Source organism: Pleurodeles waltl, chromosome 3_2 (genome assembly GCF_031143425.1).
Source record: "Pleurodeles waltl isolate 20211129_DDA chromosome 3_2, aPleWal1.hap1.20221129, whole genome shotgun sequence".
Lineage (NCBI taxonomy): Eukaryota > Metazoa > Chordata > Amphibia > Caudata > Salamandridae > Pleurodeles > Pleurodeles waltl.
In genome coordinates, this window is record NC_090441.1 from 60,314,886 (window position 1) to 60,340,040 (window position 25,155).

A 25,155-nucleotide genomic window follows, 5' to 3' on the forward strand; every position below is an offset into this window, starting at 1 on the left:
AATTGCACCATATCACAGAGCATATATTATTATGCTTTCTTTAGAGGTAGTCACACAAGGAGTGGCACCAGGGAGTCCACCTTGGACCTGAAGAGGAGCCTAGGGGAAGGGCTCCGAAACTTTTAGACTAGGAAGTCAGGTACAACCCCTACTTCCGCAGCCCCTTTTTAATCATACTCCCTCCAAGAGATCTATTAAATCATTGGAATTACTAGGAGGCAGGTATTTTTAACTCACCCATGACCACACCACTTCTATCCCTCCTGTGATTTACATTGACGAGACCACATCAGTGCTCCCACGTATCCTGTAGGTCGTAGCACGTCCCGCTCTGTAGCGGAATGGCAAGGGGTAACCCTGGTGGGTGAGGGTTTTTCTGACAGGAAAATCCTTTTTCCTATCCATCCTGTGGTAGTTCTTTTAGCTGGGCCTCTTTTGTAATGTCAAATGTGGCGTAGCACCAAAGCTGCTCCCTTTGTAACAGGGGAACGACGTTTGAGTATCAGCGTCGGTTCACCATCCTGTGATTTGGAGCAATTCCCAATCTCCTGGTGCCCACCAAAAAATGAATCTGCACTTGTGTTATATAATTGGTGCTCCTGTAAAGCAGTTCGATGCCTGCTGGTTGAGTTTGTGCTATATAAAACTGCAAAATAACTGCTGTGATTTTGGAGAAGATTTTAAGCCATAAGTCACCCAGCACTAAGAATTCACATAGATGCCGAGCTTGAAGATGCTTTAAAATGTATACCCTGTCATCTTTGTGGCACGTAAAGGTGCTTTCAGTCAGATATGGTGTGGTTGGATTTCACCAGGAAAATGCACTCACAGGCAAGAGCGCATCCACACTCTTTCCCACTCTCTGTTTGTAAAGACTTCAAAAATGTTGGTAATTTCACAAAGTAATGTGCTTTATCCCACTTACTACACCTACAAAACCCCTTTCCTCTCTCTTTCACGGCCCCCTAAGGCCCTCTTGTGTGCCCTGCTAACCATACAATAGTATGTTTCAGCCACTGAAAGCGTTGGATGAAAAAGTGTGTTTACACAGATTAGCACTTGTCACGTTGATTAAAAGCTGCCTCTCCAGTTCCAACTTCTTCTTAGTAACAGCAGTGACGAGATGTCAGCCATCATGACTCAATTTTGCCCCATGTAAAGCTCCACATCTGCCGTAAACTCTTAAGCAAACGCTTTTCAGGAGAATAACCATCTACATAAGACATAGGGGGTGATTTTAACCTTGGCGGACGGTGGAGGCCGTCCGCCAAGGTACCGCCGTGAAATGACCGCACCGCGGTCAAAAGACCGCACCGCGGTCAAAAGACCGCGGCGGCCATTTAAACATTTCCGCTGGGCCGGCGGGCGCTCTCCGAAAGAGCGCCCGCCGGCCCAGCAGAAATGCCCCTGCAACGAGGACGCCGGCTCAGAATTGAGTTGCAGGGGTGCGACAGGTGCAGTTGCACCCGTCGCGTATTTCAGTGTCTGCAAAGCAAGAGATTTGGCCTAACACTTTGAAGGTGTTCCATAACACAACCAAGAATGAGAAAAAAGCCTTACAGGAACTAGCTAACAACAACAACATAGTAATAAACCCAGCAGATAAGGGAGGCGCTATTGTAATCCAGACCTTAGAAAACTATTATAAAGAATGTTTAAGACTATTGGGTGACACACATAACTATGAAAAACTCAGGGAGGACCCTACTGATTTCCTAAAGACAAAGATCCACAGTATGGTGGAGCAAGCTTTAGCGCAAAACTGGATTTTCTAGAAAGAAGGAGAGGTCCTAATTAATAAAAATCCAGTAACTCGTTATTTCTACACTATCCCCAAAATTTACAAAAACCTTGAATCACCTCCTGGTAGACCTATCGAATCAGGTATCAATTCTATTTTGGAACCACTGTCCCATTTTGCAGATGCGTTTTTAAGACCCATAGTCCAAAACACAAATACTTGCCTTAAAGATACAAAGGATGTACTGTGTCTTTTGAAAGACAGACCTTTTGATCCAGAAAATAAGATACTAATAGGACTGGATGTAGAAAGCCTATACACGAGTCTTCCTCACCCTGACACATTACACATAATTGAGGAAATTATCTTTGACTTAGATTGGGACTACCAAACACTACAGAATGTGGTTATGGAATGCTGTTTCTGGGCCCTAACCAAAAACTTTTTTGAGTTTGAGAAAATTTGTACCTTCAGAAACACGGGACCAGCATGGGAAGCACCTTCGCTTGAAGTCTGGCCGGTCACTATGTCCATCATCTAGAGAAAGAGAGAATCCTAAACCCCACCAATCCATACAGAGACAACATAGTATTGTGGAAAAAGATATACTGATGACATATTGGTTATCTGGAAAGGGGATGAGACACAAGTGGTGACATTTGTACAGTGGTTAAACGTACAGGACCAATTCTTGAAATTCATTCACACAATGAGCAAGGAACATTTGGCCTTCCTGGATTTAAGTATTATAGCCACCAATGGTGCTCTTAAAACAACCACCCATGAAAAACCAACAGCCAAAAACTGTTTACTCCTGTTTGATGGTGCTCACCCCCGCCATTTGAGAGAGAACCTACCGTTTGGACAATGTCTTAGATTGAGAAGGAATTGCTCAGAGATGTCATATTACAAAAACAAGCCCAGAGGTAAGCATCTAAACTGAAGGCTAGGAAATACCCACCAAGAGTAATAAACCGAGCCATGAAGCAAGCTCGCAATAACAACAGAGAAGCCCTTCTGGACACCTGTTAGAAATGGGGTTTCTGGTTGGGTAGAGTATGCACCTATGCCAGGCAGAACCCACCCACTCTTGTCAGGGAAAGGGAGGTACACGTCCAAGATAACCCCTGCTCACCCCCTTGGTAGCTTGGCACAAGCAGTCAGGCCTATCCCAGAGGCAATGCTTAAAGCATTTGCACAACACACACAACACGTGTGACATACTATCCCCGCCACAAAGGAAACACAACACCAAGTTATACAAAAATAAACTGTATTGTACACAACACAATTATTAGATCAAACACAACATGTCAGTAATACCCTGCTACTCAGCAGCTGTCAGAACGTTACACTATAGTTACTCTGCAGAACCAGCAGTAGTCACACATAACACACAGGTTACTTATCATTCTGCAACATAAGCAGTAGTCAGGAATCACTTTAATAAATAAATTCACTTGTCCTAGAAGTATCATAAACGCCGATCTCAGAAACATTATAAAACACATGGCAAGTTATGAAAACATATCAGCATGGAATGCCCATAAAAGGAACTTCAGCAAACATATATGGCACATCATCAAAGAACCAGGAAAACATATTAATCCACCATGTCCATACCAGGAACATTATAAATCATATGTCCTCAGAAAGAGTACCTGTTTAATGATGTAACAGCACCTCCAGTGCCCTGCAGTGAACAAAGGGGGTCCCCCAGCGCTCCTCTGTGCCAAGCAGGGGCCTCGCGATAATTTTGGGGGGGTAGCACACACCCTCTCCTGCTTTTATAACAGACGCCTCCTGGGGCCCGTGATCTCTGTGGGCCCCCCGGGCCGCAAATGGCCCTTCAGAGGGGGGGGGGGCAAAGCCTGCACTACAATATGGGGCCCAAATCAGGAGACCTTGCAGTGCGGAGGGCCTCCGGTGAGGCTTCTTCCCCACCTGCGGTTTTAGAAGATCATTCAGGGCTTCCGGTGGGGCGGGGGAGCCTCTGATGAGGCTTCCTTTTCCCCGCCCATGCTTACAGCAACAAAGGGGACCTGGTGGAGCGGGGTGCCTCTGTTGAGACTATCTTCCCCACCTGGCTGGAAGCACACACAGGAAGGCACGCCTGGGCCGCATCGGAGGACAGCCACCAGAGTAGGTGCCTGATCAGCAATGATAAAGTGCTCAGAATCCTAGAGCCTACAGCAAGAGGTCAGGAAAAAAGGGGGAAGGAGGCAAAAAATCAGGGGATGAACCTGCAAAAAGGGCCAGGTCCAATAACACCCCTCCCCAAAAAGATAAGGAGGAAAGACCAATATGTATCACAACATTTAACAGAGCCTCCAATCAAGTAAGCAAGATCATCAACAAACATTGGTGCATTCTCAATAGTGGCTCATTAAATATTCCCAAACCCATGTTTTCTCATAAACGGGGAAAGAGTCTTAGGGTCATATTTATACTTTTTGACGCACAACTGCGCCAACGCAGTTGTGCGTCAAAAAATTTAACACCGGCTAACGCCATTCTGAAGCGCCATGCGGGCGCCGTATTTATTCAATGACGTTAGCCGGCGCTGCGGAGTGGTGTGCGTAAAAAAAAATGACTTACACCAGGCAGCGCCGGCGTAGGGGAAAATGGAGTTTGGGCGTCCAAAAATGGGGCAAGTCAGGCTGAGGCAAATTTTTCGCCTCAACCCGATTTGCGTCATTTTTTTTCACTCCCAACCCCCATTGAAATGACTCCTGTCTTAGCAAAGACAGGAGTCATGCCCCCTTGCCCAATGGCCATGCCCAGGGGACTTCTGTCCCCTGGGCATGGTCATTGGGCATAGTGGCATGTAGGGGGGCACAAATCAGGCCCCCCTATGCCACCCAAAAAAAACAAAAAAATACCTACCTGAACTTACCTTAAGTTTCCTGGGATGGGTCCCTCCATCCTTGGGTGTCCTCCTGGGGTGGGCAAGGGTGGCAGGGGGTGTCCCTGGGGGCATGGGAGGGCACCTCTGGGCTCCTTCCGAGCCCACAGGTCCCTTAACGCCTGCCCTGAGGAGGCGTTAAAAAATGACGCTAAGAGGGTAGACGTCATTCTTTTTGACCTGCCCACTCCCGGGCATCATTTTTGCCCGGGAGTATAAATACGACGCACATGCCTCGGAGTCATTTTTTAGTAGGGAACGCCTCCCTTGCATATCATTAACTCAAGGAAGGTGTCCACGCTAAAAAATGACGCAAACTCCATGAACTTTGACGCTCGACGCGTCTAACGCCAAAGTATAAATATGGAGTTAGTTTTGCGTCGGATTTGCGTAAAAAAAAACGATGCAAATCCGGCGCAAACAGAGTATAAATATGCCTCTTAGAGACATGCTTGTACACACCCACCCACGCCATCTTCGTAGTCAACCAGAAGATGTCAACTACCCACCACTACCCAATGGACATTATCCATGTGGGAACTGTAGTGTGTGCCATCTAACAAAGGTTACTAAACAGGTCACCTTTAACAACAACACAACATGGGACATTAGGGACTTTTTAAATTGTAACACTCAGTGACCAGTATACATGATCAATTGTCTTTGCAACCTATATTATGTTGGAATGACCACTCGCAAGGTTAAGACTTGCATCTGCCAACACCGTAGTAATCTGAGATGTGGACGGGCTACGACTAAAATGCCCACTCATTTCAAAGAGACAGCACACACAGTGGAGGGTTACCAGTGGGTTATCCTAGAACACCATAAAGAGATTAATTGTCTACACTGTTTGAGAAAGAACAACAATGGGTCTATAAATTACGCATACACCAATTTGGCCTCAATGAGAACATACCTTGGAGCCAGCTGACAAAGTATTAACATCACGTTAATCACTAGTCAGATATACAGATCCTGAAATGAATGGTACACCTAGGCAGCACTAAAAGTCCTATGTCCATCTCATTCCTTTACATTCCATAGTGACACAAAGAGCAAACCCTCAACAATAAGTATTAGCCACTCACATATACGTCAACATCACAGTAAGAAGGTAATGAGTAACCCTTCGTTAAACACAAGAAAAAAACTCCCAAATAATTATCCAAACCATATAGGAATCCCCAGTTCTGCCTCTGTAAGCCCATGAAACTCCAATGACCTCCGCCCCATTACAGGCACCCACAAGGGATACCTACTTTTAGGGTCCTCACAGACCCCCCTTTGTTCCATTGGAGGCTGCCATATTGGGGAAGTTAGCGGTCTAGTGCTGCACCCTTTAGCGTGCCGAGATGCAAGAGCTGCTGCACATTTAAACTCGGCTCCCATGTGAGCATTCAAGATTCAGACCCCGGGAGGTGAGCATTAGGTACAGAGCGGGAGTATCGCTTTGAGGAAGTAAGTGCCTTTTGAACATTGTTTGCATTGCACTACAGATACGGTAACATGAGTCGATTCTAAAACTTTGCTAAATATTTAGAGTGTGACTACAAGCACACACCCTCTCCCGGAGGAGCTATGATATGAGAATCCAAATACTACCTAGTAGGTTATGCATGCACCATGTGTGTGCTGTTTGGTGTCTTTCACATGTTTACATGTTCAAAAGTTTTAAATGTAGTATGTCTTGTACTGTTGATTGTGAGAGTGCTTTAGTCTCTCAGTCCTGATATTCAGAACTGTCGTTTCCCACGAGTGGGGTGCAGTTTGCAAATAGGTGGCACCACACCCACAAACAACATATATAGTGGCCCATTACAAATGGGGGCTATGATAACTATGCCTCTCTTGTATTTCCACAAGTATCAATGACAGACACCATAAACGATAGGTATCATCTTATGACACCACATTAGTGAGGTGAATTGCACCATATCACAGAGCATATATTATTATGCTTTCTTTAGAGGTAGTCACACAAGGAGTGGCACCAGGGAGTCCACCTTGGACCTGAAGAGGAGCCTAGGGGAAGGGCTCCGAAACTTTTAGACTAGGAAGTCAGGTACAACCCCTACTTCCGCAGCCCCTTTTTAATCATACTCCCTCCAAGAGATCTATTAAATCATTGGAATTACTAGGAGGCAGGTATTTTTAACTCACCCATGACCACACCACTTCTATCCCTCCTGTGATTTACATTGACGAGACTACATCAGTGCTCCCACGTATCCTGTAGGTCGTAGCACGTCCCGCTCTGTAGCGGAATGGCAAGGGGTAACCCTGGTGGGTGAGGGTTTTTCTGACAGGAAAATCCTTTTTCCTATCCATCCTGTGGTAGTTCTTTTAGCTGGGCCTCTTTTGTAATGTCAAATGTGGCGTAGCACCAAAGCTGCTCCCTTTGTAACAGGGGAACGACGTTTGAGTATCAGCGTCGGTTCACCATCCTGTGATTTGGAGCAATTCCCAATCTCCTGGTGCCCACCAAAAAATGAATCTGCACTTGTGTTATATAATTGGTGCTCCTGTAAAGCAGTTCGATGCCTGCTGGTTGAGTTTGTGCTATATAAAACTGCAAAATAACTGCTGTGATTTTGGAGAAGATTTTAAGCCATAAGTCACCCAGCACTAAGAATTCACATAGATGCCGAGCTTGAAGATGCTTTAAAATGTATACCCTGTCATCTTTGTGGCACGTAAAGGTGCTTTCAGTCAGATATGGTGTGGTTGGATTTCACCAGGAAAATGCACTCACAGGCAAGAGCGCATCCACACTCTTTCCCACTCTCTGTTTGTAAAGACTTAAAAAATGTTGGTAATTTCACAAAGTAATGTGCTTTATCCCACTTACTACACCTACAAAACCCCTTTCCTCTCTCTTTCACGGCCCCCTAAGGCCCTCTTGTGTGCCCTGCTAACCATACAATAGTATGTTTCAGCCACTGAAAGCGTTGGATGAAAAAGTGTGTTTACACAGATTAGCACTTGTCACGTTGATTAAAAGCTGCCTCTCCAGTTCCAACTTCTTCTTAGTAACAGCAGTGACGAGATGTCAGCCATCATGACTCAATTTTGCCCCATGTAAAGCTCCACATCTGCCGTAAACTCTTAAGCAAACGCTTTTCAGGAGAATAACCATCTACATAAGACATAGGGGGTGATTTTAACCTTGGCGGACGGTGGAGGCCGTCCGCCAAGGTACCGCCGTGAAATGACCGCACCGCGGTCAAAAGACCGCGGCGGCCATTTAAACATTTCCGCTGGGCCGGCGGGCGCTCTCCGAAAGAGCGCCCGCCGGCCCAGCAGAAATGCCCCTGCAACGAGGACGCCGGCTCAGAATTGAGTTGCAGGGGTGCGACGGGTGCAGTTGCACCCGTCGCGTATTTCAGTGTCTGCAAAGCAAGAGATTTGGCCTAACACTTTGAAGGTGTTCCATAACACAACCAAGAATGAGAAAAAAGCCTTACAGGAACTAGCTAACAACAACAACATAGTAATAAACCCAGCAGATAAGGGAGGCGCTATCGTAATCCAGACCTTAGAAAACTATTATAAAGAATGTTTAAGACTATTGGGTGACACACATAACTATGAAAAACTCAGGGAGGACCCTACTGATTTCCTAAAGACAAAGATCCACAGTATGGCGGAGCAAGCTTTAGCGCAAAACTGGATTTTCTAGAAAGAAGGAGAGGTCCTAATTAATAAAAATCCAGTAACTCGTTATTTCTACACTATCCCCAAAATTTACAAAAACCTTGAATCACCTCCTGGTAGACCTATCGTATCAGGTATCAATTCTATTTTGGAACCACTGTCCCATTTTGCAGATGCGTTTTTAAGACCCATAGTCCAAAACACAAATACTTGCCTTAAAGATGCAAAGGATGTACTGTGTCTTTTGAAAGACAGACCTTTTGATCCAGAAAATAAGATACTAATAGGACTGGATGTAGAAAGCCTATACACGAGTCTTCCTCACCCTGACACATTACACATAATTGAGGAAATTATCTTTGACTTAGATTGGGACTACCAAACACTACAGAATGTGGTTATAGAATGCTGTTTCTGGGCCCTAACCAAAAACTTTTTTGAGTTTGATAAAATTTGTACCTTCAGAAACACGGGACCAGCATGGGAAGCACCTTCGCTTGAAGTCTGGCCGGTCACTATGTCCATCATCTAGAGAAAGAGAGAATCCTAAACCCCACCAATCCATACAGAGACAACATAGTATTGTGGAAAAAGATATACTGATGACATATTGGTTATCTGGAAAGGGGATGAAACACAAGTGGTGACATTTGTACAGTGGTTAAACGTACAGGACCAATTCTTGAAATTCATTCACACAATGAGCAAGGAACATTTGGCCTTCCTGGATTTAAGTATTATAGCCACCAATGGTGCTCTTAAAACAACCACCCATGAAAAACCAACAGCCAAAAACTGTTTACTCCTGTTTGATGGTGCTCACCCCCGCCATTTGAGAGAGAACCTACCGTTTGGACAATGTCTTAGATTGAGAAGGAATTGCTCAGAGATGTCATATTACAAAAACAAGCCCAGAGGTAAGCATCTAAACTGAAGGCTAGGAAATACCCACCAAGAGTAATAAACCGAGCCATGAAGCAAGCTCGCAATAACAACAGAGAAGCCCTTCTGGACACCTGTTAGAAATGGGGTTTCTGGTTGGGTAGAGTATGCACCTATGCCAGGCAGAACCCACCCACTCTTGTCAGGGAAAGGGAGGTACACGTCCAAGATAACCCCTGCTCACCCCCTTGGTAGCTTGGCACAAGCAGTCAGGCCTATCCCAGAGGCAATGCTTAAAGCATTTGCACAACACACACAACACGTGTGACATACTATCCCCGCCACAAAGGAAACACAACACCAAGTTATACAAAAATAAACTGTATTGTACACAACACAATTATTAGATCAAACACAACATGTCAGTAATACCCTGCTACTCAGCAGCTGTCAGAACGTTACACTATAGTTACTCTGCAGAACCAGCAGTAGTCACACATAACACACAGGTTACTTATCATTCTGCAACATAAGCAGTAGTCAGGAATCACTTTAATAAATAAATTCACTTGTCCTAGAAGTATCATAAACGCCGATCTCAGAAACATTATAAAACACATGGCAAGTTATGAAAACATATCAGCATGGAATGCCCATAAAAGGAACTTCAGCAAACATATATGGCACATCATCAAAGAACCAGGAAAACATATTAATCCACCATGTCCATACCAGGAACATTATAAATCATATGTCCTCAGAAAGAGTACCTGTTTAATGATGTAACAGCACCTCCAGTGCCCTGCAGTGAACAAAGGGGGTCCCCCAGCGCCAACGCAGTTGTGCGTCAAAAAATTTAACACCGGCTAACGCCATTCTGAAGCGCCATGCGGGCGCCGTATTTATTCAATGACGTTAGCCGGCGCTGCGGAGTGGTGTGCGTAAAAAAAAATGACTTACACCAGGCAGCGCCGGCGTAGGGGAAAATGGAGTTTGGGCGTCCAAAAATGGGGCAAGTCAGGCTGAGGCAAATTTTTCGCCTCAACCCGATTTGCGTCATTTTTTTTCACTCCCAACCCCCATTGAAATGACTCCTGTCTTAGCAAAGACAGGAGTCATGCCCCCTTGCCCAATGGCCATGCCCAGGGGACTTCTGTCCCCTGGGCATGGTCATTGGGCATAGTGGCATGTAGGGGGGCACAAATCAGGCCCCCCTATGCCACCCAAAAAAAACAAAAAAATACCTACCTGAACTTACCTTAAGTTTCCTGGGATGGGTCCCTCCATCCTTGGGTGTCCTCCTGGGGTGGGCAAGGGTGGCAGGGGGTGTCCCTGGGGGCATGGGAGGGCACCTCTGGGCTCCTTCCGAGCCCACAGGTCCCTTAACGCCTGCCCTGAGGAGGCGTTAAAAAATGACGCTAAGAGGGTAGACGTCATTCTTTTTGACCTGCCCACTCCCGGGCATCATTTTTGCCCGGGAGTATAAATACGACGCACATGCCTCGGAGTCATTTTTTAGTAGGGAACGCCTCCCTTGCATATCATTAACTCAAGGAAGGTGTCCACGCTAAAAAATGACGCAAACTCCATGAACTTTGACGCTCGACGCGTCTAACGCCAAAGTATAAATATGGAGTTAGTTTTGCGTCGGATTTGCGTAAAAAAAAACGACGCAAATCCGGCGCAAACAGAGTATAAATATGCCTCTTAGAGACATGCTTGTACACACCCACCCACGCCATCTTCGTAGTCAACCAGAAGATGTCAACTACCCACCACTACCCAATGGACATTATCCATGTGGGAACTGTAGTGTGTGCCATCTAACAAAGGTTACTAAACAGGTCACCTTTAACAACAACACAACATGGGACATTAGGGACTTTTTAAATTGTAACACTCAGTGACCAGTATACATGATCAATTGTCTTTGCAACCTATATTATGTGGGAATGACCACTCGCAAGGTTAAGACTCGCATCTGCCAACACCGTAGTAACCTGAGATGTGGACGTGCTACGAATAAAATGCCCACTCATTTCAAAGAGACAGCACACACAGTGGAGGGTTACCAGTGGGTTATCCTAGAACACCATAAAGAGATTAATTGTCTACACTGTTTGAGAAAGAACAACAATGGGTCTATAAATTACGCATACACCAATTTGGCCTCAATGAGAACATACCTTGGAGCCAGCTGACAAAGTATTAACATCACGTTAATCACTAGTCAGATATACAGATCCTGAAATGAATGGTACACCTAGGCAGCACTAAAAGTCCTATGTCCATCTCATTCCTTTACATTCCATAGTGACACAAAGAGCAAACCCTCAACAATAAGTATTAGCCACTCACATATACGTCAACATCACAGTAAGAAGGTAATGAGTAACCCTTCGTTAAACACAAGAAAAAAACTCCCAAATAATTATCCAAACCATATAGGAATCCCCAGTTCTGCCTCTGTAAGCCCATGAAACTCCAATGACCTCCGCCCCATTACAGGCACCCACAAGGGATACCTACTTTTAGGGTCCTCACAGACCCCCCTTTGTTCCATTGGAGGCTGCCATATTGGGGAAGTTAGCGGTCTAGTGCTGCACCCTTTAGCGTGCCGAGATGCAAGAGCTGCTGCACATTTAAACTCGGCTCCCATGTGAGCATTCAAGATTCAGACCCCGGGAGGTGAGCATTAGGTACAGAGCGGGAGTATCGCTTTGAGGAAGTAAGTGCCTTTTGAACATTGTTTGCATTGCACTACAGATACGGTAACATGAGTCGATTCTAAAACTTTGCTAAATATTTAGAGTGTGACTACAAGCACACACCCTCTCCCGGAGGAGCTATGATATGAGAATCCAAATACTACCTAGTAGGTTATGCATGCACCACGTGTGTGCTGTTTGGTGTCTTTCACATGTTTACATGTTCAAAAGTTTTAAATGTAGTATGTCTTGTACTGTTGATTGTGAGAGTGCTTTAGTCTCTCAGTCCTGATATTCAGAACTGTCGTTTCCCACGAGTGGGGTGCAGTTTGCAAATAGGTGGCACCACACCCACAAACAACATATATAGTGGCCCATTACAAATGGGGGCTATGATAACTATGCCTCTCTTGTATTTCCACAAGTATCAATGACAGACACCATAAACGATAGGTATCATCTTATGACACCACATTAGTGAGGTGAATTGCACCATATCACAGAGCATATATTATTATGCTTTCTTTAGAGGTAGTCACACAAGGAGTGGCACCAGGGAGTCCACCTTGGACCTGAAGAGGAGCCTAGGGGAAGGGCTCCGAAACTTTTAGACTAGGAAGTCAGGTACAACCCCTACTTCCGCAGCCCCTTTTTAATCATACTCCCTCCAAGAGATCTATTAAATCATTGGAATTACTAGGAGGCAGGTATTTTTAACTCACCCATGACCACACCACTTCTATCCCTCCTGTGATTTACATTGACGAGACTACATCAGTGCTCCCACGTATCCTGTAGGTCGTAGCACGTCCCGCTCTGTAGCGGAATGGCAAGGGGTAACCCTGGTGGGTGAGGGTTTTTCTGACAGGAAAATCCTTTTTCCTATCCATCCTGTGGTAGTTCTTTTAGCTGGGCCTCTTTTGTAATGTCAAATGTGGCGTAGCACCAAAGCTGCTCCCTTTGTAACAGGGGAACGACGTTTGAGTATCAGCGTCGGTTCACCATCCTGTGATTTGGAGCAATTCCCAATCTCCTGGTGCCCACCAAAAAATGAATCTGCACTTGTGTTATATAATTGGTGCTCCTGTAAAGCAGTTCGATGCCTGCTGGTTGAGTTTGTGCTATATAAAACTGCAAAATAACTGCTGTGATTTTGGAGAAGATTTTAAGCCATAAGTCACCCAGCACTAAGAATTCACACAGATGCCGACCTTGAAGATGCTTTAAAATGTATACCCTGTCATCTTTGTGGCACGTAAAGGTGCTTTCAGTCAGATATGGTGTGGTTGGATTTCACCAGGAAAATGCACTCACAGGCAAGAGCGCATCCACACTCTTTCCCACTCTCTGTTTGTAAAGACTTCAAAAATGTTGGTAATTTCACAAAGTAATGTGCTTTATCCCACTTACTACACCTACAAAACCCCTTTCCTCTCTCTTTCACGGCCCCCTAAGGCCCTCTTGTGTGCCCTGCTAACCATACAATAGTATGTTTCAGCCACTGAAAGCGTTGGATGAAAAAGTGTGTTTACACAGATTAGCACTTGTCACGTTGATTAAAAGCTGCCTCTCCAGTTCCAACTTCTTCTTAGTAACAGCAGTGACGAGATGTCAGCCATCATGACTCAATTTTGCCCCATGTAAAGCTCCACATCTGCCGTAAACTCTTAAGCAAACGCTTTTCAGGAGAATAACCATCTACATAAGACATAGGGGGTGATTTTAACCTTGGCGGACGGTGGAGGCCGTCCGCCAAGGTACCGCCGTGAAATGACCCGACCGCGGCGGCCATTTAAACATTTCCGCTGGGCCGGCGGGCGCTCTCCGAAAGAGCGCCCGCCGGCCCAGCAGAAATGCCCCTGCAACGAGGACGCCGGCTCAGAATTGAGTTGCAGGGGTGCGACGGGTGCAGTTGCACCCGTCGCGTATTTCAGTGTCTGCAAAGCAAGAGATTTGGCCTAACACTTTGAAGGTGTTCCATAACACAACCAAGAATGAGAAAAAAGCCTTACAGGAACTAGCTAACAACAACAACATAGTAATAAACCCAGCAGATAAGGGAGGCGCTATCGTAATCCAGACCTTAGAAAACTATTATAAAGAATGTTTAAGACTATTGGGTGACACACATAACTATGAAAAACTCAGGGAGGACCCTACTGATTTCCTAAAGACAAAGATCCACAGTATGGTGGAGCAAGCTTTAGCGCAAAACTGGATTTTCTAGAAAGAAGGAGAGGTCCTAATTAATAAAAATCCAGTAACTCGTTATTTCTACACTATCCCCAAAATTTACAAAAACCTTGAATCACCTCCTGTTAGACCTATCGTATCAGGTATCAATTCTATTTTGGAACCACTGTCCCATTTTGCAGATGCGTTTTTAAGACCCATAGTCCAAAACACAAATACTTGCCTTAAAGATACAAAGGATGTACTGTGTCTTTTGAAAGACAGACCTTTTGATCCAGAAAATAAGATACTAATAGGACTGGATGTAGAAAGCCTATACACGAGTCTTCCTCACCCTGACACATTACACATAATTGAGGAAATTATCTTTGACTTAGATTGGGACTACCAAACACTACAGAATGTGGTTATGGAATGCTGTTTCTGGGCCCTAACCAAAAACTTTTTTGAGTTTGAGAAAATTTGTACCTTCAGAAACACGGGACCAGCATGGGAAGCACCTTCGCTTGAAGTCTGGCCGGTCACTATGTCCATCATCTAGAGAAAGAGAATCCTAAACCCCACCAATCCATACAGAGACAACATAGTATTGTGGAAAAAGATATACTGATGACATATTGGTTATCTGGAAAGGGGATGAGACACAAGTGGTGACATTTGTACAGTGGTTAAACGTACAGGACCAATTCTTGAAATTCATTCACACAATGAGCAAGGAACATTTGGCCTTCCTGGATTTAAGTATTATAGCCACCAATGGTGCTCTTAAAACAACCACCCATGAAAAACCAACAGCCAAAAACTGTTTACTCCTGTTTGATGGTGCTCACCCCCGCCATTTGAGAGAGAACCTACCGTTTGGACAATGTCTTAGATTGAGAAGGAATTGCTCAGAGATGTCATATTACAAAAACAAGCCCAGAGGTAAGCATCTAAACTGAAGGCTAGGAAATACCCACCAAGAGTAATAAACCGAGCCATGAAGCAAGCTCGCAATAACAACAGAGAAGCCCTTCTGGACACCTGTTAGAAATGGGGTTTCTGGTTGGGTAGAGTATGCACCTATGCCAGGCAGAACCCACCCACTCTTGTCAGGGAAAGGGAGGTACACGTCCAAGATAACCCCTGCTCACCCCCTTGGTAGCTTGGCACAAGCAGTCAGGCCTATCCCAGAGGCAATGCTTAAAGCATTTGCACAACACACACAACACGTGTGACATACTATCCCCGCCACAAAGGAAACACAACACCAAGTTATACAAAAATAAACTGTATTGTACACAACACAATTATTAGATCAAACACAACATGTCAGTAATACCCTGCTACTCAGCAGCTGTCAGAACGTTACACTATAGTTACTCTGCAGAACCAGCAGTAGTCACACATAACACACAGGTTACTTATCATTCTGCAACATAAGCAGTAGTCAGGAATCACTTTAATAAATAAATTCACTTGTCCTAGAAGTATCATAAACGCCGATCTCAGAAACATTATAAAACACATGGCAAGTTATGAAAACATATCAGCATGGAATGCCCATAAAAGGAACTTCAGCAAACATATATGGCACATCATCAAAGAACCAGGAAAACATATTAATCCACCATGTCCATACCAGGAACATTATAAATCATATGTCCTCAGAAAGAGTACCTGTTTAATGATGTAACAGCACCTCCAGTGCCCTGCAGTGAACAAAGGGGGTCCCCCAGCGCTCCTCTGTGCCAAGCAGGGGCCTCGCGATAATTTTGGGGGGGTAGCACACACCCTCTCCTGCTTTTATAACAGACGCCTCCTGGGGCCCGTGATCTCTGTGGGCCCCCCGGGCCGCAAATGGCCCTTCAGAGGGGGGGGGGGCAAAGCCTGCACTACAATATGGGGCCCAAATCAGGAGACCTTGCAGTGCGGAGGGCCTCCGGTGAGGCTTCTTCCCCACCTGCGGTTTTAGAAGATCATTCAGGGCTTCCGGTGGGGCGGGGGAGCCTCTGATGAGGCTTCCTTTTCCCCGCCCATGCTTACAGCAACAAAGGGGACCTGGTGGAGCGGGGTGCCTCTGTTGAGACTATCTTCCCCACCTGGCTGGAAGCACACACAGGAAGGCACGCCTGGGCCGCATCGGAGGACAGCCACCAGAGTAGGTGCCTGATCAGCAATGATAAAGTGCTCAGAATCCTAGAGCCTACAGCAAGAGGTCAGGAAAAAAGGGGGAAGGAGGCAAAAAATCAGGGGATGAACCTGCAAAAAGGGCCAGGTCCAATAACACCCCTCCCCAAAAAGATAAGGAGGAAAGACCAATATGTATCACAACATTTAACAGAGCCTCCAATCAAGTAAGCAAGATCATCAACAAACATTGGTGCATTCTCAATAGTGGCTCATTAAATATTCCCAAACCCATGTTTTCTCATAAACGGGGAAAGAGTCTTAGGGCCATATTTATACTTTTCGACGCACAACTGCGCCAACGCAGTTGTGCGTCAAATAATTTAACACCGGCTAACGCCATTCTGAAGCGCCATGCGGGCGCCGTATTTATTCAATGACGTTAGCCGGCGCTGCGGAGTGGTGTGCGTAAAAAAAAATGACTTACACCAGGCAGCGCCGGCGTAGGGGAAAATGGAGTTTGGGCGTCCAAAAATGGGGCAAGTCAGGCTGAGGCAAATTTTTCGCCTCAACCCGATTTGCGTCATTTTTTTTCACTCCCAACCCCCATTGAAATTACTCCTGTCTTAGCAAAGACAGGAGTCATGCCCCCTTGCCCAATGGCCATGCCCAGGGGACTTCTGTCCCCTGGGCATGGTCATTGGGCATAGTGGCATGTAGGGGGGCACAAATCAGGCCCCCCTATGCCACCCAAAAAAACAAAAAAATACCTACCTGAACTTACCTTAAGTTTCCTGGGATGGGTCCCTCCATCCTTGGGTGTCCTCCTGGGGTGGGCAAGGGTGGCAGGGGGTGTCCCTGGGGGCATGGGAGGGCACCTCTGGGCTCCTTCCGAGCCCACAGGTCCCTTAACGCCTGCCCTGAGGAGGCGTTAAAAAATGACGCTAAGAGGGTAGACGTCATTCTTTTTGACCTGCCCACTCCCGGGCATCATTTTTGCCCGGGAGTATAAATACGACGCACATGCCTCGGAGTCATTTTTTAGTAGGGAACGCCTCCCTTGCATATCATTAACTCAAGGAAGGTGTCCACGCTAAAAAATGACGCAAACTCCATGAACTTTGACGCTCAACGCGTCTAACGCCAAAGTATAAATATGGAGTTAGTTTTGCGTCGGATTTGCGTAAAAAAAAACGACGCAAATCCGGCGCAAACAGAGTATAAATATGCCTCTTAGAGACATGCTTGTACACACCCACCCACGCCATCTTCGTAGTCAACCAGAAGATGTCAACTACCCACCACTACCCAATGGACATTATCCATGTGGGAACTGTAGTGTGTGCCATCTAACAAAGGTTACTAAACAGGTCACCTTTAACAACAACACAACATGGGACATTAGGGACTTTTTAAATTGTAACACTCAGTGACCAGTATACATGATCAATTGTCTTTGCAACCTATATTATGTGGGAATGACCACTCGCAAGGTTAAGACTCGCATCTGCCAACACCGTAGTAACCTGAGATGTGGACGGGCTACGACTAAAATGCCCACTCATTTCAAAGAGACAGCACACACAGTGGAGGGTTACCAGTGGGTTATCCTAGAACACCATAAAGAGATTAATTGTCTACACTGTTTGAGAAAGAACAACAATGGGTCTATAAATTACGCATACACCAATTTGGCCTCAATGAGAACATACCTTGGAGCCAGCTGACAAAGTATTAACATCACGTTAATCACTAGTCAGATATACAGATCCTGAAATGAATGGTACACCTAGGCAGCACTAAAAGTCCTATGTCCATCTCATTCCTTTACATTCCATAGTGACACAAAGAGCAAACCCTCAACAATAAGTATTAGCCACTCACATATACGTCAACATCACAGTAAGAAGGTAATGAGTAACCCTTCGTTAAACACAAGAAAAAAACTCCCAAATAATTATCCAAACCATATAGGAATCCCCAGTTCTGCCTCTGTAAGCCCATGAAACTCCAATGACCTCCGCCCCATTACAGGCACCCACAAGGGATACCTACTTTTAGGGTCCTCACAGACCCCCCTTTGTTCCATTGGAGGCTGCCATATTGGGGAAGTTAGCGGTCTAGTGCTGCACCCTTTAGCGTGCCGAGATGCAAGAGCTGCTGCACATTTAAACTCGGCTCCCATGTGAGCATTCAAGATTCAGACCCCGGGAGGTGAGCATTAAGTACAGAGCGGGAGTATCGCTTTGAGGAAGTAAGTGCCTTTTGAACATTGTTTGCATTGCACTACAGATACGGTAACATGAGTCGATTCTAAAACTTTGCTAAATATTTAGAGTGTGACTACAAGCACACACCCTCTCCCGGAGGAGCTATGATATGAGAATCCAAATACTACCTAGTAGGTTATGCATGCACCACGTGTGTGCTGTTTGGTGTCTTTCACATGTTTACATGTTCAAAAGTTTTAAATGTAGTATGTCTTGTACTGTTGATTGTGAGAGTGCTTTAGTCTCTCAGTCCTGATATTCAGAACTGTCGTTTCCCACGAGTGGGGTGCAGTTTGCAAATAGGTGGCACCACACCCACAAACAACATATATAGTGGCCCATTACAAATGGGGGCTATGATAACTATGCCTCTCTTGTATTTCCACAAGTATCAATGACAGACACCATAAACGATAGGTATCATCTTATGACACCACATTAGTGAGGTGAATTGCACCATATCACAGAGCATATATTATTATGCTTTCTTTAGAGGTAGTCACACAAGGAGTGGCACCAGGGAGTCCACCTTGGACCTGAAGAGGAGCCTAGGGGAAGGGCTCCGAAACTTTTAGACTAGGAAGTCAGGTACAACCCCTACTTCCGCAGCCCCTTTTTAATCATACTGCCTCCAAGAGATCTATTAAATCATTGGAGTTACTAGGAGGCAGGTATTTTTAACTCACCCATGACCACACCACTTCTATCCCTCCTGTGATTTACATTGACGAGACTACATCAGTGCTCCTACGTATCCTGTAGGTCGTAGCACGTCCCGCTCTGTAGCGGAATGGCAAGGGGTAACCCTGGTGGGTGAGGGTTTTTCTGACAGGAAAATCCTTTTTCCTATCCATCCTGTGGTAGTTCTTTTAGCTGGGCCTCTTTTGTAATGTCAAATGTGGCGTAGCACCAAAGCTGCTCCCTTTGTAACAGGGGAACGACGTTTGAGTATCAGCGTCGGTTCACCATCCTGTGATTTGGAGCAATTCCCAATCTCCTGGTGCCCACCAAAAAATGAATCTGCACTTGTGTTATATAATTGGTGCTCCTGTAAAGCAGTTCGATGCCTGCTGGTTGAGTTTGTGCTATATAAAACTGCAAAATAACTGCTGTGATTTTGGAGAAGATTTTAAGCCATAAGTCACCCAGCACTAAGAATTCACATAGATGCTGAGCTTGAAGATGCTTTAAAATGTATACCCTGTCATCTTTGTGGCACGTAAAGGTGCTTTCAGTCAGATATGGTGTGGTTGGATTTCACCAGGAAAATGCACTCACAGGCAAGAGCGCATCCACACTCTTTCCCACTCTCTGTTTGTAAAGACTTCAAAAATGTTGGTAATTTCACAAAGTAATGTGCTTTATCCCACTTACTACACCTACAAAACCCCTTTCCTCTCTCTTTCACGGCCCCCTAAGGCCCTCTTGTGTGCCCTGCTAACCATACAATAGTATGTTTCAGCCACTGAAAGCGTTGGATGAAAAAGTGTGTTTACACAGATTAGCACTTGTCACGTTGATTAAAAGCTGCCTCTCCAGTTCCAACTTCTTCTTAGTAACAGCAGTGACGAGATGTCAGCCATCATGACTCAATTTTGCCCCATGTAAAGCTCCACATCTGCCGTAAACTCTTAAGCAAACGCTTTTCAGGAGAATAACCATCTACATAAGACATAGGGGGTGATTTTAACCTTGGCGGACGGTGGAGGCCGTCCGCCAAGGTACCGCCGTGAAATGACCGCACCGCGGTCAAAAGACCGCGGCGGCCATTTAAACATTTCCGCTGGGCCGGCGGGCGCTCTCCGAAAGAGCGCCCGCCGGCCCAGCAGAAATGCCCCTGCAACGAGGAAGCCGGCTCAGAATTGAGTTGCAGGGGTGCGACGGGTGCAGTTGCACCCGTCGCGTATTTCAGTGTCTGCAAAGCAAGAGATTTGGCCATGTGAGTGGACCTGATGTTTTGGTAACCACATTTTTAAAGAAAAGGTGGCAAACCACAGATCACTGCATAACATATAGATAAGAAAACAAAGGTATGACATGGTAGGTGTTGGCTATGGGCGCCTAGTACAGTAACAATAACACAAGTAATCCAGGTGGTACAGTTCTCATTGGCTAGTTCCATCCACCTCTGGTATGAATAATGACTGAGTCAACAGCTAGTAGGGAGGGGGTCCGCTCCGCCTATGATGGTAGAACATTGGTCAGGCGATTCCCAGCAATGAAAGTTGTGGGGGGGGGGTCATTGCTTGTCAAGTGGTCAAAGTGTCATAGCGCAAAAGCCTCTGCCCTGTCCCAATTTAAGGTCGCTGCACACCACTATTGTATGGTTGGAATGGTGTTCACTTTCCAATGTATCGCTATAGACATTTGGCTAGGAGAAGGCCAAGGTCGATAAATCTATTGGTGGCTTTTTGAGTTTTACACTTTTTATATAGACCCAACAGGACTCCCTCCAAGGTGAGTATGTCACTATGCACCATTATTTTGGAAAGAGTGTCAGTGACCTCCTTCCATCAAGTGGACACTACAGCACAAACCTAAAATATGTGGACCATATCAGCATGCGGTGCTCAGCATCGGGGGCAGTGAGGGGGGAACCGTACATTTTTATGCAAACTAACGGAAGTGAGATACGTTCTGTGCAATATGTTGTGCTAGATGTACTGGAATTTGGAGTTTCAGGAGTGTTTGCACGGGTATTGAAGGACTATATCCCACTTTTTTCATAAACTTGCATCCCAAATCCCCTTCCCAGCATCTCCATGTTGCTAATAAGAGTTTGCGGGAGTTAGACACCAGTGCTTTGGCGAGCGACGTGAAGTCAGAGGCCGCCACCCATTATGTGGAGGATGTGTACGATCAGGTGATGTTCTGGCTCTGTGTCCGTTATGTGCCATAAGCAGCCTAACTTGGCCACCACTGTCCCATATGCTGGAAAGTGTCCCAGCAGGAGGCTATGTTCCTCTTGCAATTGAGCAAATGGCATCAGTGTACCAACATGGAAAAGATCACCAACGGTTTCTACTCCTGCTTCAGCCTATGTTTTGACACCCTCTGTCCGATGAGTGTACAGAAGGTCAAAATAGTGTTTAGTCATATTTCTGGTGAGTACGGAGTAAGGCCTGCCATAAGGCGTAAGTCCTGCTTATAAATATTGTTATAAGAGCTTCATGTAGAGTGTGAAAGGTAGTTCTTGGGATATGAATGGCATGATTGTAAAAAAAATACAATAACAGAGACAGCACCAACATTTTGGCAAGGGGTACTTGCCCCTGAACCGACAATGGCAATATGCCCCAGAACTGCATTTGGGGACGGAGGAGGAGTGGCGTGTGTGAGTTTGCCGTCCATAATATCTCAGTATCATGATAAATTCAGATGCCAAGATAATAGAAGGAGCAGGGTTCCCATTGCAAAGTGTGGGAGTCAACCTGTATCAGTTGGGAGGCTATCCCTCTCAAGCGGAAAATACATGACTTAGTCCAATTAACAGCAAGGCCCGAGGCCATGTAAAATTCCGATAGGATCTGTGCAATTTCCACGATCCCTTCACGGATGTCATGTACATATATGAGTACATTGTTTGCGTACAGGGACTCTACGTGTAGTTCATCAGGCAACGGGATCCCCCAAGCCATGCCCTGTCTGTGCAATCTGTGGCCCAATGGCTCCATTGCCAGGATGAACAGGAGTGGGGAGAGGAAGCATCCCTTTCAGTTCCCCGGCTCACAGAGAAAGGATGCAATATTAGGCACCTTATCTTTAGCCAGGCTGTGGGTACAGTATACAAAAGGTGAATGAGCCGAAGGAAAGTGCCATTAAAGCTGAATCTGGCCTGTATATAAAATAGGTACATCCAATCTACTGTGTTGAATGTTTTTTCAAGGTCCAGTGCAAGACAGGTCGCATGTGGCCAGCGATGAGAGGCTATCTTCATCACCCTGTGAAGTTGCTGAATGTTATGAGTGGTGGATCCCTCAGGTACAAAGTCTTTTTGGTCCCTGTGCATCAACTGGGGTAGATGCTCCATTAACCTATGGGCTATGATTTTACTGAGTGTCTTGTAGTCCGTCCCTAACAATGAAAGTGGATGGTAATATGTTACTTCAAATGGATCTCTGTTCAGCTTGGACAAGACCACTAGTCGTGGTTCACAAAATTGTGGTGTGAGAGCCACCCTCCCCAAGCCTGACAGAACTCTAGCAATTTCGAGGCTAGGAGAGTTTTGTAAGATTTGTAGAACTCCATAGGAAGCCCCTTGAGGCTGGAGGTTCTCTGGGTAGCAGCGTCTCTTATGGCTACCGTGAGCTCCTGGACGGTCAGTGGGGCATACAATTATTTATTTTCCAGGGGATTGAGGTGAGGGAGTTCAATATGTTTGAGGAAGTCAACATGAGGTTGTCCATCTAGAGGAGGGGGGTCATATAGTGCCTGGAAGTGTTTAGTAAAGGCAGTGTGTATGTCTGATTGGGTGGTCAATTAGCACTGTGTTGTGTCCCTGAGCATAGAGAAAGGTGCTGTGGGGGTTGTGCTGCATTAAAGCCATTCCAGTAGCCAGCCTGACTTGTCTCCTTCAGCATGCGTTTTGGCTTGGTAGGCATGAAAGTCCATGCAGCGCAGTTGGTGTATCAGGCAGGCATGTCTCTCAGACGTTTCTGCCAGGGCTGGCCGCGCCGCAGGGTCTTTTCTAGTATCTCACTCTAGAGTTCCCAAAGACATCTCAAACTGCTGTAAATATTTGTGAGTGTCACCACGAACCCCTAATACAGTCCCTATACTGTGTCCCCTGACTACTACTTTCAGCACTGGTTACCTGTAATGTGATGTGGCAGAGGTTCCAGTCCAGGCACACATGAAAATCCTGGGATATAAATCTCACCACCTATCATGCAACGACCAGTGTGCCAGACATTGTGCGAAGGATGTGGCAGCCGAGAACGTCAGAGAGGATGGTAGTAGGGGATATGACATATCTAACTGTGGGCCCAGGATTGGGTTAAAATCACCCCTGAGGATCCAGGGTACATGCGGCCATCGTGTTATTGTGACAGTGAGGTGTGCCAGAAATGCTAATTGCGCTGTGTGGGGCACATGTATGCTACCTAAAAGAATGGACTTTCCATTAAGATGGCCCTCAAACAGAACATATCGTCCCTCTGAGTCTATCTCTTGATGTGTGGCAGAACAGGACCCCTGAGCAAATCCAGATAAATGCAGCCCTGACAAAGTCAGAATAAATGATGCAGTAACACTACCCCACCAGCACTTTTGTAAGAGAGAATCCTCGAAGTTCGCTATATGAGTTTCCTATAACATTGCTATTTGCACACCCCAACTTCTAATGTACTGCTGGATGGCATGCCTCCTGTGTGGCATCCCCAGTTCTGTCACGTTCCAAGATAGAACTACAATTTTGGACATAGTCGATTTGCATTGAGGGTCAAAGGGGAACATGGTAGGTGGGACTGAGTGGTGTCGCTAAGTGTGGATAAGGAGCGGGCACCGGCCAAGGTGGCAATGGCCTGTGCGTCCCAAGCATATGCGCCATCTGATTCTGTTGTGCTATGTGATCTGTGTGATTAAAACTATTGAAACACCACTCAACTCTCATTTCAGGGCGGATCCCAAAGGGGAATCTACGCAAACTGTGAACTAACTGTCTGTCATCAATAGAGACTCGGAAGGGGGTGCTAGAGCAACGATGGCCAGTGAGAAATAGAGGGTCTCCATCAGAAGGAGGGGGTGGACAAAGGAGCAAAAGAGGAAAGAGAAAGTTCTTTCTATAGTGAAAGCCAGCAGTTCCATGGATATGCCCTTAGCGAGTGATGTAGAAGCTAGATGACCTCCCATATTCTAGGGTACCCATGGGTTAAAGAGCTGGTGGACATGTCTCTGGCCATTACCTTTCCGGGAGGAGGGGGCAGATGGGGCAGAATGGTACAACCAGTGGCATGTAAGCACATGAGTCAACTGACCCACATTTGGCAAGTGTGAAACTACAGTCCTATATCAAGCCATCCTCAGTTTGTGGGGTCACCTCAGGAAACACCAAGGACACTGCGCTATTGTGTGAGATGCTCGATCCGGCATCCCAAGGGGTATCCACAGTTCATGTTGATGGATGGAACCACCTTTCTGCCCACCAGCAAGTGGCCGTGGATAGCGCCTGTGTTTTGTTCTCTTTTGTTTGCTCTGGCGTGGGTGTGCCCCTTGCTCACTCTGGATGTTCCTTGGGCAGATTGCACTTGTCCCTCTTCCACTGGCAAAGACATTTAGGTGCCCTAGGAGATGAAGAAGGGGTTTGCCATTGAAGCAATGTTGTTCCACCCAGTCCTAGTCCCAGGCATCCGAGGACTAGGACTGAAGATGTAGCTGGTATCATACGCCATGATCTTCATTTTTGCTGGAAAAAGTAGGGATTAGAGCATTCCAGCTTGTCAAAGTTTCCTTTTCATGCCCAGGAACGAAGCCCGATTCTGCTGGACCAGCGAATTGTAGTTCAGGAAAATGGAAATGTGTCCATTTTCAAGGAGGATGGGACTAGTGTCTGGTGGCCCAAAGCATAGCCTTCTTGTCCCTATAGTTCACTCTTGCTATTATGGGGCAGAGGTAACCACTTCTGGCAGTTTTTGGGCCAGAACTCTATGTACTTGTTCCAGTAGGAAGTGTGGGGACAGTTGAACAGGGGTC